The sequence below is a fragment of the Drosophila guanche genome, unplaced genomic scaffold (assembly GCF_900245975.1).
Source record: "Drosophila guanche unplaced genomic scaffold, DGUA_6, whole genome shotgun sequence".
In the NCBI taxonomy this organism is placed as follows: domain Eukaryota; kingdom Metazoa; phylum Arthropoda; class Insecta; order Diptera; family Drosophilidae; genus Drosophila; species Drosophila guanche.
Window position 1 is genome coordinate 198,050 of NW_022995766.1, and position 14,592 is coordinate 212,641.

A 14,592-nucleotide genomic window follows, 5' to 3' on the forward strand; every position below is an offset into this window, starting at 1 on the left:
GCAGTTTCGACAACTTTCCGGCTCGATATGAGCACCGCCTCGGTCTTCTGCGCTGCCAGGTCCAATCCGGCGACCGTAAGCCACGACTCCACGGCTCGAACGGCCGCGTTGGCGAGCTCCTCCACTGCTGCGAGGTGCTTAGCCACCACCACTAAGGCAATGTGGTCAGCAAACCCCACCATGCTGGTGTTGGCTGGCATAGTCTAAGGACTCCATCGTACATGACATTCCAGAGCAGGGGTTCCAAAACGGAGCCCTGAGGGAATCCGGGTGAGACAAGGATGTTAAAACGCTGAAGGGCCTCTAGCGTGCGTCTCCAATCGGCCGAGTTGACGGCGTTCCTTATGTCGAGTGTCACCACGAGACAGTAGGATTTTAACCCTCCTCCACCTGGAACCAGCGGAGGCTTCCTCTGCAGTTTTTAACACCTTGGAGATGGCGTCTAGCCTCGACTTCCCCTTCCTGAACCCGTATTGCACCGAGTATCGCCCGCTCGCTGGCTCCGTCATACTCTGATGCCGTGTCCTCAGCGTGACCTGGAGATACACCTTCCCTTGCCAAACATGCACTCGATAGCCTCGTGATCGCTAGCGGTGTAGGCGTCGCAGATTCTTCAACTGGAGTTTCTAGCCAACGTGCTGCTGGTGTATGTGAGGTCAATAACTGACCCCATGCCTCCCCTGCTGAACGTTGGGATCCTTCGTTGAGCAGCACCATGTGCAAGGTGGCGAATTCCTCCAGCACCGTGCGTCCTCTAGCGTTGGTTTGGGAGGATCCCCACTCCTGGGCCCAGGCATTGAAGTCGCCCCGACTACGACGTCGCTTCGGCCTCATACGTCTGCGACCAGTTCGTCCATGATTCTGCTGAAGGCTTCCAGCGGGGAGGCTGGGCGCCAGGTAGCAGCTGTAGACCCACTTACCATCTACTTTGCCTCTGACGAACCCATCGGCCGACATATCCACAGTGCCCGAGCGATCTGTGGCCCAATCGCTGCTGCTGGGAACCCTGTAGGGCTCGCTGAGGATTGCCACCTCTGATCCCCGTTCACGCACCGTCTGTTGCGGGAGGTCCCTGTATATATTTGTTTGATCAGCATCAATAGCCGAGTCTATGTCTGTCTACCGTCCCTCTTGATTATCGACTGTATATCAGAGACTATAAACGCTAGAGCCAGATGAAGCCAGATATCTGGGATATCACACTGTTACAAGTATAAATTCAAATTTAGACCCGCCTCCTTCCAAACCAACAAATGACGAAAATCGCAATTCTGTAGAGAATGGGCAGATCAGATCTATCAGATCACCGAATCGGGATAAGATTAGATAATTTTTATAGCCAGAATGATGAATTTACATTGCAGTGGCTTCCCTCACCCCTTCCAGCAGCTTTGCTTGTGCTTGTTTTTTGTAGTTCATTCTTTCTCGCTAGCACACTGACAGATGTCGAAAGTATGTAAAATTCGATAAAAAAAACCACTAAGGTTAAAAGGTTGTGATGCGTACGCTGCGTCTCAAACGTCCCTCCTCGTTCGAAAAAGCTATCTGATTTTGGAAGGGGCACGCCATGGGGCGTTACCATACCATTCCCACATGTCTACTTTTGTCTGCTCTGTCTTCTCTGGCTGTGCTGTCTGCCGCAGTAGCTGGAAGAGGTGCGTCTTGAAGCCGATGACAACTAGCCAGAGCTGTAAGAAGAGAACGCCTTAAAAGTACCTCTCAAAATTAGGACGGCTGGCGCGGAAATGTTGCTCCGCAAGCATCCGCATCCTCAAGAAATTCCTCAGCAGATGCGGCTACCAGGAGTAGATTTTTAAACTGTTCCCAAAAGAAGAAAGGAAGTATTACCGGAAGAGGCCATTCTACCAAGGGCCAGCAATTAATACCTTCCTCAAAAAAATATGATAAAAGCGCTGCTGCAGCAGGTTGCAGCCAGCAAAAAAACTTCACAGCTTCTCCGTGATTCTGTCCTTCGCGAAGGATTTTGAATAATAGAGAAGTAATAAGGTGAATAATATGATCCACGGATTCTGATTTGAATTTGAAATTTAACAGCTGCTAATAGCCGTCCCCAGAACGGAACCGGCTCGTAGCCTGTTGGAGGTTGTTGAAAAACCAATGTAGAGCAGTATGCATCTGATACTGAAAGCAACATTACCCCTTCATAATATTTAGCTGATGGGAACATTTCCCCTTAATGTTTAGACTCACCAAGCAACAAATGCAAGCCACATACCTCATGGAGGGGAAATAAAGTCAATTTCACTCCAATTTTACTTCATGGAGGTGAAGCTCAAATTTCCCTAAAACTCTGCAGCAGTGTTGATGTTTTTGTTGCTGGCAACATTGAATCGCGCATGGACACGAAGTTTGGAGTCTAAGTTTCGGAGGGAGTTGGAGCGAGGGAAAATCAACTGATGAGGAGACCTGGAGTGGCAGGCAGTGGTTTTTTGTATCATGGACGAATCAGCACACACAACCTGGATCGCAACCTAATAGCTGATGTCGTTACGTTGACCCCAAGTTCAGAATGTGTCGACTTTCGGATTACTCCGATGAGTTGAGAACTCACTGATGAGGCGGCGTTAAAAAGGCAAAGACAAAAAATGGTAATTCATTATTTTGCTTGCTTAGCCTCTGCCCCCACACTCTCTTCCCTTTCTTCCTGCAGCATCGAGTGCCACTCATTAATTAGTTATTCAATTAGTTACTCAAATGCGAACCGGCAGACCTAAAAGAGAGCGTGTGTTTTATGCTTCAAGGATCAATGCGCCATTGAAAATTTGTGCTTAGCTCTAGAAGCATTCAGAAAAGCAGTAGAATAATCTGTTACTGGAATGGAATCGTCAGTAAAATGTGTTGGCCAAAAATTAGCCAGACGATTCAGACAATTCGGAATACTATGGGTACATTCGAAATTTTGAATGTACATTTTTTGTTGTCCTAAATAATTTCTGATTCCCAAATATCAAAGATAGAATAAAAACGGGTTTAAAATGGTTTTACGGAGTACCCTTACTTTTGTGCTGATTCAGAGATTCAGAGATGATTCAGAGATTCAATGCTTCGCATTGTAAGAACTGTGGGAAACATTGAACAACTTGTACTTAGACTGTTAGATCTGTAGAATCTGTAGATTAATTTTTGATAAATCGTTTTCGATAGTTATGGATTAATATTGAAATATCCAATGTTTTGTTCGTGTGTATTTTTAGCATTTATAGGTACTGAAAAATGTACGTGTGTTTAGAGGAATATTACATATGTACGACACCACTTCACGAAGGTTTGAGTTACATATTATTAAGTGGTGTTTTGGGAAATATTACATTTTAAAGATGTTTATAAACTCACTTATGCACTTTGGCTTGGCAGATGTAGAAAAAATGTAAGATGTCAAATGTAAAATTCGAAAAAAAAAAAACGTTTTGACTTTTCCTACTATATACATATGTACATGTACATACATATATATATGCATATATACACATAATATATAAAGTGCATATTTATACTAATTAACTTTAATTTATTTAGTTATAATAATTTAATTGTATGCCTCAATTCCAAGCACAACCGAGCAGGCCGTGGCATACGTGCCATTACGAAAATACTATTCATCGCTGACTCGATGTATTTAATATAGTGTTTCCCATGTTAATTGTGAAATTCAATAGGAATTGTTATTGCCACACACATTCACCATACACAGAAACCAATTTACAGATACTACACGCACATAGATACAACAGATACTCCAAATTATTGCATGTAATTTATTAATGCCCTCATGTCTGGCACAATTTGTTTCATGAAGAATGTAAAATGGATTTAACGCCCCTCCCGATAAATCAGGACCTCTCCTAATCGAGACAAAATTAGAGTGTGCGAGAAAGAGAGACAGATAGAGAGAGAAGGAGCTATACGGTACTGGACATGAAACAAGGATTGGCTTTAGCCACTTTTCAAATTACCAGCAGCACTGCCTCACTGGTACTCCATGTACAACTATCTGGCAGCATACTTATACTACATACATAGTCGTCGCTCCTTTTCCAAGATACTCTGCTTTGCTCCAGTCTCCTGCTCCAGCTCGTGCTCCATTGCCTGCCACCTTCCTGATGCATAACAGCAAAGAGCCAACAGATGTGACAACAAGTTAAAAAGGACACACACAAATTGACACGAACACGAGAGCACAGAAACAATCCTAAGGATGACAAGGGGATTAAAGGATTATAGAGCGTATCCCAAATTATAGGGCAGAGCATGGCTGTGGATAGTATCTCAAAGGTAGTACAGATTGTGCAAAGCATGATTGAGGTCAATGAAATCAATCATAAGTAGCAAAACTGATCCAAAATGGCCTTGCAAATGGTAAAGGTTTTTGGATTCTTTCAACAGTTTCGCTGCAATTGATTTCCTACGATTGATTGCTGCACATTGCAGGTCTGCAAGGAAATTTGCGGTACACAGGACAATCTTCAATAAGGCGCTAATTGGTCAGCGACAGGACATTTTTTAATGCCACTCACGTTCAACTTTGAATTTTTGTCACACAAATGCAGCCCATCTATAATTTAATTGAACACACAACAAACATTTCAGTGGAAAATTCAGTCCCAATGGATTAATTATTCATTTGTAGCCATTTTTTGCAGTTTTTTCAGCAGCATTTTATCAAGTGGGCGGGTTTGGCCAAAAACTCTTGAACTCCACTTATGAACTATATTCAGGAGGAGCTCTGTGGAATTGTGCTCAATTTTTGGGTTGACTTTCTTCTGGGAGTCTAGTGCTCCTTGAAGGACACCCCTCCCTCTCGGCTCCCTAGCCAATTGTCCAAAGTTAAATTCTAAACAAATTTAATTGAAAAACTTTTGCATTTAGGGAATGGTTCCGATTTCGGGTCGAAGGCTCGGGACGCAAAAAAACAGGGATACAAGTGCATATGAATTTGCTTGGCAAGTTGCAGTTGCACAGTCCCTGTGGTACGGTACTTTCCAACATTGCTTTTATTATTTCTTTCTTCCCTCTCTCTCTCTTTCTCTCTCTTCATCTTCAGGATTTCTTTTCATTTTTCACCATTCACTGTGGGGGAGGGAACTGCGACTGACGGCGACCCGTTTAGCATTTAGTTGCTGGATTTCAGTTGATTCCTGCTTCGGTTCTTTCTCATTTAATTATTTGCTAGATGTTTTTGGACAATAAGTCACCGACGGAACGAGCAGCGAACAACTTTTAAGTTTGTTGCCAGTACGAAAATTGAGATCATACGTTTTTTTGGAGGAGTTCTCCTTCTCCTTTCGGGTATGGGGCATCTGAAAATTTCCCCATTTTAATTTAAGCATCTCCTCACTGAATTAAATGATCAATTTTAATTTTTTTTCACACAATTAAAAATGGTTGAAATTTTGGAATTTCTAATTGCAATCCAAGTTTTTGTTCCATCTGAAGCCACAGGCTCCCCCTTTAAAGGGTAAAGACCCTGTTTTAGTCCCCAACTTAATCCCTTTTCTTTGCTTCCTTCTGCTTCTTGCTGTGTGTGTGTGTGTGTATGTATTGCTATGTATCTATGAAGGCATGACATTTACCGGTCTGAAAGTGGCTACTTTTTATTTATTTTTATTTTTTTCTCTCTTTATATTTACAATCTGTTTTTAAACAATAAGTAAATTGTATAATTAATATTCAATTAACAGAAATAGCAGTTTTCCAATGAGCCCTGCTATTATATATAACATCTTTTTAGTTTGTTGGATTTATCTATTGGGGATATCGAGAATGTGGTATCTTTTCAGTCTTCTTACTGTTAGGCTATTGTCTAATAGACTTAAGGCTAAATTATGTTCGTGGTTGTGGAGTCTGTCGATGTATTTCTTACTAGTTTTCTTTATTTCTTCTTTAATGGTTGGAATATTCAGATCTTTGTGGATGTTTGCATTAGATACGTAAAACGGAGCATTGACAATGTGTCGCAAAGTTTTTGATTGGTAACGCTGAAGTATCTCAATATTTGAGTTGCTAGCAGTTCCCCAAAGCTGTATAGTGTAGGTCCAAACAGGCTTCAGTATGGATTTGTAGGGGCGAATTTTGTTTTCCAAAGTGGTTTCTGATTTTCGACTTATCAGCCAGGACACTTTTAGTGTTTTAAGTCTAAGTTGTTGACATTTTGCTTTAATGTGGTTTTTCCATGTTAATCTGTGGTCGAAATGCAAGCCGAGATACTTCACACAGGTACTATGTGCAATTGGTGAGCCGTTAAGTGTAACATTTGGGCAGTTACCTGGTCTTAATGAAAACGTTATTTGGACGGATTTCAGGGAGTTTATTCTAATTTTCCATCGAAGGAACCAGTCTTCAATTAGGCTTAGCTCACTCTGCAGGAGTTCAGAAGCTTCATTTATAGATGTGCTTGTGGCTAAAACGGCTGTATCATCAGCATATGTTGCAACAGTGCAGTTGTTTGTAACTGGCATGTCGGCCGTATATAGGGTGTAGAGAATTGGTCCCAATACGCTTCCTTGTGGGACGCCTGAGTTGATGAGAAGTAATGATGAACTATCGATTTTCTGCTGCACGTAAAAGCATCTTCTAGCCAGATATGATTTGATTAATAAATAGTACGGAGCAGGTAGCCATTTCTTTATCTTGTACTACAAACCTTTATAAATATATAAAATCATTTTTTCTTCTTTAAAAATGTAAGAAAACTTTTAAGAAATATTTTAAATGAATTATATTCCGATTCATGTTGCATTTTCCTTGGGGGAAAGTTCAGTTTTTATACACGGTACTCGAAGAGTAAAGGGGGTATATTGTATTTGTGAACAAAAGTGGATGTATGTAGCGCACAGAAGGAAACGTCTCCGACCCCATAAAGTATATATATATGCTTGATTAGCGTCAATAGCAGAACCTATGTATGTACATATGTCAGTCTGTCCGTCCGTCCGTCTTGTTGAGCGCATTAATCTCAGAGACTATAAGAGCTAGAGCCATCAAATTTTGCATCCAGATGACTGTAGGCTCACACTGCTACATGTGTACTTAAAAATTTCGACCGCCCCTTTCCGCCCGCGCAAATGTCGAAAATCTGCTGTATCCACAATTTTGAAGATTAAAAGAAAAACTAAAAATGCCATTCCGTAGATAATGACCATATCTATCAGCGAATATACCGAATTTACCGATTTTATTGGATCATTATTATAGCCGGAATGAAGAAATTAATTTTCAGTGACTAAGCCCACACTGTCCATCAGCTTTTTTTTTATTTTTTGCACGTTCTCTCATTCAGATGGCGATGACAGATGTAGAAAAACTTTAAATTTCGAAAAAAAACCACTACGGTACAGACTACGGTACAGTATAAAAGTTTTTACGCGTAAGGTGCGTCTTACACGTCCCATCTCGTTTTTCCTTATTTCTCTTTATATTTCATTTTAATTTCCACTCGTGGGCGATGACTTAAATATCTGGATGTTCTATCTGTCGCGGCGTCTGTCTGTTTGTCTGACTGTCTGTCGGACTGACGCCCCATAATGCGTATTCCCAGTGCCTTGTCGCTGGCCGATGCCATCTTCTTCGGTTTCCCCGAAAAGAAAATAAAAGTGAACAATTCTATATGTGATATATCTGCATCTTGCGTTGCTTTTCGTTTCGCTTTGATTCGTTCATGGCACCAGGTTGTTGTTGTTTCTTTTTCTTTTCTACTCTTATTTTTATTGGGTCTGATCCTTACTTTGTCTCTGAGTCTCTCTCCTGACTCTTGTCTCTTTGGAGACAATGGCCGTAATAAGTGCACCAACAGAAATGTATTACTGGAATTAATTTCAACTAAATTAACATACATATTAGCATTAGCACAAAATCTTAAAATATTTTACCCTAAAACAAAGTAAATTTTTAATTAATTTAAATGTATTATCACGACGCTAAAATCAGCCCATGTCGGAGAGCCTAGGTGTGTTGCAGTCCACCTTAACTCTGCCTAAAGTATTTGCTATAAGGATGGGACGACGACTCATGGATAATTGAATAGCAATGGCAGGGTGGCTCAATTAAAAACGAGTTACGAGTACAGGATACACACAAATATTTCACACACCTCAAGACAGTTACACACACAGACCAGAGGCAATTAGAACTTTCTGACAGAGGGAAGAAAAATTCCCAAGTCAGTCGTGAAGACAGGTGTTTCCAACATTGACATTATTAACACGTGTCTAAATAATTTGTAATTGCTGCATTTTTAATTGGTCCAAGAAATAGTTACACACCGCCCACAGGCAAAGCCCGCAGCTTGTCGCCGTCTCTCAATAACATTCCAGAAATGATAATGGACCCATGAGTCCTTAAAGTTGTCCAGACGGAGAAATATATATATGCCACAACGGTGTGTAAAATAAGTCGAGTGAAAGTAAGTACTACTTCTGATAGCGACAGCGAATGAAAACTAAAGTAAAAGTCATAAAAACGTAACTATCGCGAATACGCCATGGTTTCTCCTGTTTCTTTTTTAGTTGTCTACCCTTGAATTCTTTTCTCTGTTCTGTTGAATTTTTCTGGCGCCCTTTCTGTTGGTTATGTCCATGGTCCATAATAAAGCTTTAAAAGGCAACTATTTATTGCTCGAAATTTATTTTTAATAAAGTGGCTTGAAGACTTGCTTTATTTTATGCTTTATTTCGCATATATTTAAAGTGGTTTTTAAAGCACATTTTTAGTGGGTTTACTTTTTCTTTGGTATTCCAATAATGGGTGTACAACAAATATATTGAACTTTTGGAAGAGTTTCCCAAAAATTGAATGAAACCAGAAAGAGTGGAGATGGAATATCCAGTGAAATAAGTTCAGTTCTTTATGTGAGAATTAAAGTAAAAAAATTAATTTTTTATATATTTTTCTTTTTATGTTTGGACGTTGATTGTCATTGACTGCGCCATCAAGTGGCCCATGCAACACCATGCCAAAGCCAGCAGATCGCAGCCCTCCTCCCGCCCAACCGACCGAGAGGCGCTGCCGCATGACGCGCGGCGCGATTAACCGAACCGGTCGCGAGCATGCAGGAAAGATAGATGTTAGGCTAATATTCGAGGAAAATTAGAGCTAATCATAACTAGACTAAGCTAAGCTATAGCTAAGCAAGCAAAAATTACCAAAATCAGAAACAAGACAAAACTAAAATGAAACTAACTACGGGAGAGGTAGGCTAGTATAAGAGATTTAAGAAGAGGAAGGGAGTTAGTTGAGGATATAATGTGGTAGAGGGAATTATAATCCGAGCATAAAACCCTAAAGGGTTCGTGTGAGGCATAATTCGATCTACATAGTGGAAGGAACAAAGGAATAAAGTTTCTAATGGGTCTAATGGGAATCGTAAAGTTTATGCGGCTCAGCAAGTCAGGGCTGTCTACATCCCCCTTGATCAAGTTGTGCATAAAAATTACACCAAGCATTTTTCTACTATTAACTAAGGATGGAAGATTTATTAAAAGAAGTCTACTACGGTAGGATGGCAGTCTCACAGTTGTATCCCAGTTGAGTCCCCGTAGGGCAAATAATAAAAAGTTTTTCTGTACCACCATACAAATGAGCCGTATTCTCAAATCGGACGAACAAGCGAGATGTAGAGAGTCGTCGTTATATAGGGGTCATCAAATTCCTTTGACCACCTCTTTATAACCCGATGAATCCAACGATCGTGAGGTGGCTCAAGGGGGCCTAGCTGAGGCCACCGGACGGGTCGTAGGTTGCGGATAGCAAACGGCTTACCTTGTTTAGGTAGGTCAGCTGTGAATACGCGGAAATAAACAGCCCTGGACAGCCAGCGGGTGTTCGAGAAGCAGCAACACTGACGATGCGCTTGCGGTGCCGCCTCGTATAAGTAGCTCACACACTTCCCTTCCCCACACAACACCTATCGTCATCTTCACCCACCCACCTCAAACCGGGCCGGACTAAGGTGTCATTCGACCCGTGCCGAGAGGCAGTCTGCGTGGGGGCCCGGTATAAAAACTAGCCCAGTCGTGAACGGAGAGCTCAGGGAAATGGCACCCCCCTGTTCTAATGATGCCTTACCTGGGCAACGTGGATCTTTGCCCGGGCTGACCGTTTCCCTTCTCTGCATCTCGTGGGATCAGAATGCAACAAATATGAATAATAAAGTAAAAAAACAAAAAAAAAACAAAGGAGAGAGACACTCCCCAAACGTCTGAAGGGAGCAATCCCAAGCAGGGAAAGGCAGCGGCCCAAAGGCCTGGCCTAACCCGCTCGATAGCAGGAAATACCTGCCCGGTGGACAGCGAGGGAGCGAGCCCGTTGGGGCCCCACTCCAATCCTGAGGTGGGTGGAACAGCACCCTTGGAAAGGCAGCTAAGCAACATTGCGGTTGCCCGACCTTCTGGCAAAGTAGAGGGGGAGGCTGGGACAACGAGCTGGAGTTGGCCCACGAAGGTGACTCCCTAGAGTCGGAGCTGACGCTGGAGTTCGAGCGGCGAGTTGACGCCGACAATACAGTGGTGGAGATAGGAAAGGATCCCTCTGAGGCTCCTTCAGATAAATCTCCACCACTGTAAAGCAGCAACTGCTGCCCTCCTACTCCGCTTGGAATCGAGCAGAGGCGACGTAGTCCTAATCCAGGAGCCTTGGGTGGTTGGAGACAAGGTATGTGGATTAGCGATGAAGGACTACAAGCTGATTGTAGCAACTAAGGAAGGTAAAATTCGCACCTGCATTTTAGCTAGAAAGCACGTAAACATCTTTCTGCTCCAAAATTTTAGCGATGGCGACAACACAGCAGCTAGCCTAGAGCTGCAAGGGACACACCTCATAGTGGTGTCGTCCTATATGCCTCACGACCAATGTGACCCTCCCAGCGACCTCGTCCGCAAGATAACCATCGACAGCGAGATGTCAAACACAGGCCTACTGATAGGTTGCGATGCCAACGCCCACCATACCCAATGGGGAAGCTCGGACATAAATGTAAAAGGTGAGTCACTTTTCAGCTTCATCCTAAACTCGAATCTAGTTGTCTGTAATCAGGGAAATGACCCCACCATCATTATAAAGAACCGACAGGAGGTCATAGACTTTACTCTAGTGTCCCATAGCATACTAGGCCTAATCAAGGGCTGGAGAGTCCTAAAAGAGCACTCCTTCACCGACCATATGAACATAGAGACGATAATATCTCTCGAATGCCTAAAAGCTGATAGCTATATCAACCCCAGGAAAGATAACTGGGAGGCATATTCTAAAACCCTCGAGGAACTTCTTCCCCCAACAGCATCAACATGCCCTGATACACAAGACGACCTTAACAGTCTTGTCAATAGATTCACGGGGGCATGTAGAAGAAGGGACGCGTGAGACGCTTCTTACGCGTCACAACTTTTATACCCGGCACTCAGTACTTCATCTGCACCTTAGCGGTGTTTTGTCAAATTTTAAATTTTTTCTTCAACTGTCATCTACATCTACAACACTTCTCAAACCAACACGCTCCTTTAGCTCGCAGCCCTTCCCTAGACCCACACACTGCAGACTAGCGGCAGAGGCAGAGGCAGAGGCACCGTCGGCACACAAAAAAAAAAACAAATAAAAGCTGCGGGACGGGGTGGGTTAAAAGTCGGAAGAGGGATCGGCAGGGGGAGGGCAGAGGCAGGGGCAGGGTGAAGCAGAAGCAGAGTGTGAATGAGAGAATGTAAAAAGAACAACAAAAGCTGCGGGACAGGATAGGTTTAGCCACTGGAAATTAATTTCTCCATTCTGGCTATAATAATGATCCAATCGGATCCCAGATTGGTGATCTGAGAGATATGGCCATTTCCTACACAATGGTGTTTTTAGTTTTCGTTTATCTTCAAAATTGTAGATTTGAGAGGTTTTCGCCCTGTTGCGGGGGCGGAAGGGGGCGTGGTTCATTTTTGAAATACACTGGTTTCAGTGTGAGCATATAGCAGTCTGGATGCAAAATTTTGTGGCTCTAGCTCTTATAGTCTCTGAGAACTAGCCGACAAACAAGACGGACAGACGGACAGACAGACATGGCTCTATCGACTCGTCTATTGATGCTGATCAAGAATATATATACTTTATGGGGTCGGTAACGTTTCCTTCTGTGTGTTACATACAACCGTTATTCCCCACAAATACAATATACCCTATTTACTCTTCGAGTACCGGGTATAAAAAGAAGCTAGGAGGGCGAAAAGAGCCTCCTGGCAAAAATTCTGTACTGAGATCGAGGAGACGGCAGAAGCCGCAAGGCTGCTCAAGATCCTTTCTAAAACAAATACTTCTGTGGGATACAACAAAAGTACAGATGGTACGTGGACCAACTCCAGCAAGGACCCCTACACATCCTACTCAATACTCACTTCCCAGAGTGCACAACCACCGAATCACCTGAACGCGGTTAAGGCCCAGCCATCTCTATGGCGCACCTCCTCACGAAACGAAATATATGCTGGGCGGTGAACAGCTTCAAACCGTTCAAATCGCCAGGCCCAGACAAGGTCATCCCAGCTCAACTTCAGAAGGCTGGGGACCAAACTATCCGCTGACTACAATGTATCTTCAAAAATATACTAAAGTTAGGAAACATTCCTAAAGCATGGCTCAAGGCAGAAATTGTCTTCATCCCGATAGCGGGAAAAGCCTCCTACTCGACGGCAAAGGACATCAGACCGATTAGTCTGACCTCCATTCTCCTATAAAAATTTGAAAGAATAGTCGGTCTACATCTGAGGACAATCGTCAACCCTCAGATGCTTACATAGTCAGACTCACAACACGCTTACCGGAAAGGTAAATTCACGGAAACGGCCCTACATGAAGTGATTTCATGTATAGAGAAAGCTCTACACCTTAAGGAATACTCCCTAGCGGCCTTCCTCGATATTGAGAGAGCCTTCAACAACGTCGAGCCAGGAGCCATTACGGCGGCCATGACTGACCTGGGGGCTGGACTGCCACTTGGTGATGCTCATCGATCAATTGCTCACATGCAGGTCGGTGACGTCATCAATGGGTTCGTCCACTCAGACAAGGTATGTCAACACAGGCACCCCGCAAGGAGGTGTCCTGTCTCCCCTCATATGGAACATTGCAGTCAATTCTATGATTCTATGTGATTTGGAGGGAGGCGGTTGCAAAGTAGTGGCATATGCAGACGACGTTGTCCTAATGTTCACGGGAAGATTCCCCAAACACTCTGTGATCTTATGACCACAAAACTTGGTCGATTGTCAGAATGGAAAAGATCGTGCGGATTAGGTGTAAATGCCTCGAAAACGGAACTTGTGCTCTAACTTGTTCACTAACAAGTACAAAACTCGGCCACTCAACCCCCCAACACTAAACAAATGTAGGTTAACCTTTAGCGACAGTGCCAGTTACCTTGGGTTGGTAATAGACAGGAAGTTAAATTGGAACCTAAATACGAAAGAAAGAGTGAAGAAGGCCAATATGGCCCTATACAACTGCAAAAAAGCCATCGGACTAAAATGGGGTATGAACCCACGTATAGTCCAATGGATATACCAAGCTGTTGCCAAACCAATACTGCTCCACGGATTCACAGTATGGTGGCCGGCTCTGTAAAAAAAGACCATCACCGCTCAACTTGCAAAGGTCCAGCGAACGGCCACTCTCTGCATCAGTGGGGCTCTCCGCACCACACCAAATGATGCACTAAATGCCATCCTATGCCTGCAGGGCATAGACCTTGCAGGGAAGGAACAGGAAGCAAGGGCAGCAATACGTCTGCGAGATTCGGACCTATGGACCTCACGACCATATGGTCACTCAGCGATCTTTAGGAACACTAATATAGTACCTCATAGGACTGATTATTGCGTTCCCAGAGAGTACACAGCCACCCCCTTCGAGGCTATAATCCCCCCCAGAGAGGAATGGCTCGAGGGCACACCTGGCCCAACGGGGGCCAGGCACTACACTCCCCCTTAATCAAGATAAGGAAGAAATACTTATGCCAATGGCCACTTGCAAGCTCAAAAAAAAGGAGTACTATACCCTGCAAACAACCAACAGATGGCAAATAGTCATTCTCTCTCTTACAGGGCACTGGCTAAAAGGCAACCTGAGAATAGGCTGGGTGCCCCCTATGGCGACTTCTGTCGTAGCTGTAGAGACGAGGACGAGGAGGATACAGTAGAACATCTGATCTGCTCCTGCCCGGCTCTCAGTAGAAGTAAGTTAAAATATCTGGGCTCACCTTTTCTTAACGACATTTCAGAAATGGCTACTATAGGCCCCAGGAAGATAGCAAACTTTTTGAGAGCATCTGGATGGGAGCACTGTTGACACCGTGACAAACGGGGGGAGAAGAGGAAAAGATCCAAGCGGAATCACAACGGGCCGAAACCGGCCTAGGTGTGTCGGGATTGTGAAGTCCCGACGACCGCCTCAACCTAACCACCTAACCTCTTTATAAACCCAAGCACATCCGTGGCTTTATTTACCATGGTAGAATTGTGTTCAAAAAACTTTAAGTTGGGTTAAGTTTAACACCTAGATCATCAACCAATGTAATTCTCTCAAGCGATAAAAAGTCATTACATTGCA